Raw genomic sequence first — 4,968 nt, forward strand, 5'->3', positions numbered from 1 at the left:
TTGATAAAGAGGTGTATAAATCAATTCTCACTCTTCATAAAAAACGACTCCTTGACACTATAAGGATGTTTTTTTCGGAGTAGATCATTCAGGCAAAATCCTCCTCTAAAGAACTTTTTAAAACACTGGTCAAACTCACTGCCCCCAATATGTCTAAAATACAGAGCAGTCCCGAATTATATGAAAGTCCTGCCTTCTTTTTCCAGCAAAAGGTGGAAGCCATCTTTTCCTCATTTCTGCATACACAGAAAGAGGATACTGAGGCATCAGCCAGAGCGGTGCCCATTGGAGCCAAAATAGCATCAATACTAGATAGCTTCACGCCATTAGAGACACAAGATTCAATTAAACTTTTGATGTCGATCCGGTCAGGATCCCCTTTGGATCCTTGTCCTGCATCCGTGATTTAACTAACCCCCGAGATTATTGTGACAGCCCCTACCCCCCTGTTCAACACTATCTTCAACTCGGGTCAATTTCCCCAAAAATTGAAAATGGCATCTATTCTTCCTTTGCTTAAAAAATCAAACCTCGATCCCAAGAACCCGAATAGCTATAGACCCATTTTGCGCCTACCCTACCGGCAAAAATGATTGAGAAAGCCTTGAATGTTCAACTCAGCCTGTTCCTTCAGACTAACAATATACTGGATCCAACACAATATGGCTTTAGAGCTGAACATAGCACACAGCTGGCCTTGATTAAAGATTAAATCCACAGAGGAGATAAGAGAGGCTTTTGACCAGGGAGGCACCACGATATTGATCATGTTGGATCTCTTGGCAGCCTTCGACATGGTTCATCATAAGTTTTTGATGGATCGTCTATCAGAAGGTGGGGTACAAGGCACTGCCCAGAACCTCTTTAAATCCTTTCTTACCGACAGAACTCAAACGGTGGACTTGGATAAAGATAGGTCAAAGCCTTTCTCCCTTCCTTGTGGGGTACCTCAGGGGTCGTCCCTTAGCCCTACACTTTTTAATGTATACGTGTCCCCATTGGCGGCCCTGATAAGATCATTCAGGTTCCAGTTGACATCTTACGCATATGACATGCAAATAGTGCTTTCCAAGAAGCTGAAACTGGAACAAGATGTCATGACTGCATGAAAGTCATCTCGGGGTGGATGTCTTCCAACTGCCTGAAACGTAACTCTGGAAAAACAGAGGTTATTATATTTGGTAACAATTTAAACCTCTGGACGCCTGACTGGTGGCCGAAAGAATTGGGAACTCTCCAGGAACCGACTAAGAAAGTGAAGAATCTGGGGGTCATTGTGGACAATAGTCTCACTTTCGTGGACCTGATAAGTGGGGTTGTCTCTACATGTTTTTTTCTCCTCGGAATCCTGAGGAAAATAAAGTTCCTTCTTCTGGAAGACAGCCTTAGGACAGCGGTCACAGCTCTCATTATGTCACAGTTGGACTACTGTAATAGTGTCTACTTGAACATCCAAAAGAGACATATGAACAGACTGTAAATCGTGCAAAATGCAGCAGCCAGGTTGTTGACAGGTACACCTAGGTTTGTCTTGGTCAAGAAGAAACTAAGACATCTTCACTGGCTTCCAGTCAAACATCGGGCGCAATTTAAAGCCCTTTGTACGGTCTACAAGGCCCTAAAGGTAGCAGGCCCAGACTGGGAAACAACCTTTACAACGCAGTCAATACATCACACTACATTTACATAGCAGTCATGACATCGCAACATCCTTTACAACGCATGACACTACAACGCATGTCACTCCAACGCAGGCATTACATTGCATGTCATTACAACGCATACCATTACAACGCATGGTACCCCTACAGTACCCAACACTTACCCTACTGTTGCACCGCCTGGAGTTAGAATAGTAATTTTTACCCCTACACTATCCAACACTTACCCTACTGTTGCACCCCCTGGAGTTAGAATAGTAATTTTTACCCCTACACTATCCAACACTTACCCTACTGTTGCACCCACTGGAGTTAGAATAGTAATTTTTACCCCTACACTATCCAACACTTACCTTAAATGCAATGTAATGGTATGCATTGTAATGGTATGCGTTGTAAAGGTATAATGCGATGTAATGGAATGCGTTGTAAATGCAGTTTTAAAAAATTTGTTGTAATGGCATGCGATGTAAATGTATGCGTTGTAAAGGATGTTGCGATGTAAAAACTGCGTTGTAAAGACATGCGTTGTAAATGTATGTGTTGTAATGTCATATATTCGCCCGACTACTTGAAACAACGGTTTCAATGGTATGTTCCCAGAAGAACCTTGCGCTCTATGGCAGCAAAACCAGTGATTGTTACCCCATATCAAATTTGGTTTCCAGACCTTCTGCAAATGTCAGTAAACACTGCCCGTCTCACGCCTGATGTTCATTATCTCCTCCCAGATTACCTGAACCAACCTCATGCGATGATCTTTAAAGATCATCTCTAACAAATGGCTTGAAATATTTCAAGCCTTCAATCTTTGAAGAGGGCCTTTCAAAAGAGTCACTTCGACAGATAAATTCTGCATGGACTCCATATATATCCACAACATTCAAGTCAGTATGGTCAGCATGGTCTTGCTAGTATTTGGGATTAAACTCCAATCCCTTTTCTATAGATGTTTCCACAATAGCTAACTTTTTAAGTTCCCTAGTTCCATCGGGCAATCCTATAGACTGGTAGCTACATATAGATCATCTATATCTCTAAATCACAAATATATAGATGACAAACATTTTGGCAGATGTTCCATTATTTGTAGACATCTTCACGGCATAAGGATAAGTATTCCTCCTACTCCATCTAAAATTCACTGATTTATAGGATGTTAATATTGTCTTGGACTTTTTTGATTCATTGTCTCTCAAAAGATTTTCAGCAAAAATAGACAATGTTGTTTTACTTAATTTCTTTTAAAAGACTTTCTGATGTGAACACTTTTGACCTGGCAGACAGGCAATATACTCCAGCTGTAGTTTTCTTTTCTGGTTCTAGAAGCCCAAAGATTATGACCTTTTCTACATAGTATTCTTCCTTCCATTTCCATCCAAATCTTTGTGTGGTTTGTTGCGTAAAGGAGCATGAAAGTCAAACAGCTAGTCTCAGGTCTTCTGCCTCTCAGTCATTTAATATTGTTTTTCAAAACTCATGCCCCAGTGTCTTCTGCAACTCTAGCTAGAGGCCCTAGATGGGTCATATCACACATTTGTATTGACATATCCAATTTTGGAGCTCATTCTTCTAGAGGTGCTATAGCCTCCAAGGTTTTTATAACTGGTTTGAGATTGGAGATTTTCAGAACAACTAAATGGCCTTTGTCTTCTACTTTCAACACCTTTTATTGAAAAACCTGTTGCTCACAATTCTTTTTCTGTAATTTATTCATTTGAACATTACATAATAGGAGCCTATGATCCAGCATAAAATATGGATTTCCAGATGTCAATGTAGGAAAGTCCTAATTTCACTAAAGACGCAGTGGTGAGTATTATCTAAACTCTAATTTCATTATTATGAATAAGTTATTGAATAGATTGTTCATACTGATATCAGTTTTATTTAAGTAACTTGTTCTCAGTATCTCCACCTTCAAAAAATTACAAACTATTACCACTTTGTGCCAATCAAACTCTTTCACTTTGTTCCTTTAATTGTTTTCCGTTGTGTAATCCATGGCTCCCCAATCCGACCTTAATCCTAGGGAGATCAACAAGTGGATTGTTTTTTACTTAATGAGCGCTGTGTTAAGTTACTTCTCACTTGACCCCACAGGAGCTCAGATCCTCGCTGCCATCGAGGCCTCGAGTGCAGCAGTGCAGTCACAAGTAGAAGCTGTATCCTTGGACGTGGGCCTTTTGAGAGTGGGCTCCGGGCAGTGGCGAAGCACTCCATAGCAACGGAGCAAATTGTCAATGAGTTGCAGGCCGCAGTATCGACGCTGAAAATTGCATTCTCAGACCTCTCAGCAAAGACTGCCATCCTAGAACGCAGGGCTGAGGACGCAGAAGGTCACTCCCGGAGATGCAATTTACGATTTGTTGGTTTCCCAGAGGGGTCTGAAGGAAGAACCCCTGAGCAGTTCCTAGAAAAGTGGGTTAGAGATATACTTCCAGAGGCCTCCATCTTCTCTTTGTTCATAATTGAATAAGCACACCGGGCACTGACCCCCTATCCCTCCAGCTGATGCTGCACCCCGTACTCTTATAGCAAAAATCCTAAACTAAAGGGACCGTAAGTGTATCCTCCGAGAGTTATGGCGGGTGGGAGACCCAAACCTTTGAAAATCACACAATACGCATATTCCCGAACTACACTCTGCTGGTCCGACAACAGAGGGTGTCCTTCACTAGTGTGAAACAGAAGCTAAGAGCAATGCAGTTGCAATATATGCTGCTCTACCCAGCTCAGCTAAAAGTACTGCACGATGGCCGTTCCCATTTCTTCTTACCCCTGAAGCGGTGTGGTATTGGCTGGAGGTCCGAGGCGAGGGGCGACCTTGGATTCCCAAAAATGCAGCTACTCCATCCCAGGGCACGCAGCACTCACTTAGGTCCAGCAGGCGCCCACAATACAATAAACAATCCTCCCGCTCATCTAAGAGAGTAGTGGTAGGGCAGGATGGATCCCTGGAACTGGAGCGATCCACCTCGGACAGAGAAGACGGGCATTTACCGCATATTGATCTGCCACAACTGCAAATTGAGTAGGAGGAAGCCAGGGCACTGGTGGAGGTGGTGATTGCCTCAAATTGGAACACCAGTACTGGAGATGTCATAGTAGATACGCCACAAACAGAGGTTCCCTGATCTGCTGGGCCCTCATCCCCTGTATTTGCGTGGACATATATAGCACTGTAGCAGGCGCGGTGTTTGGGCGATGGCTGCGCTGATGACTCACTGTGAGTATGTATGGAAAACACACACTGCAAGTGAACAGATGTTTCTGCAAGGATGCAGGAGTGGTACTGAGCGGCTGC

The sequence above is a fragment of the Triturus cristatus genome, chromosome 3_2 (genome assembly GCF_964204655.1).
Source record: "Triturus cristatus chromosome 3_2, aTriCri1.1, whole genome shotgun sequence".
Lineage (NCBI taxonomy): Eukaryota > Metazoa > Chordata > Amphibia > Caudata > Salamandridae > Triturus > Triturus cristatus.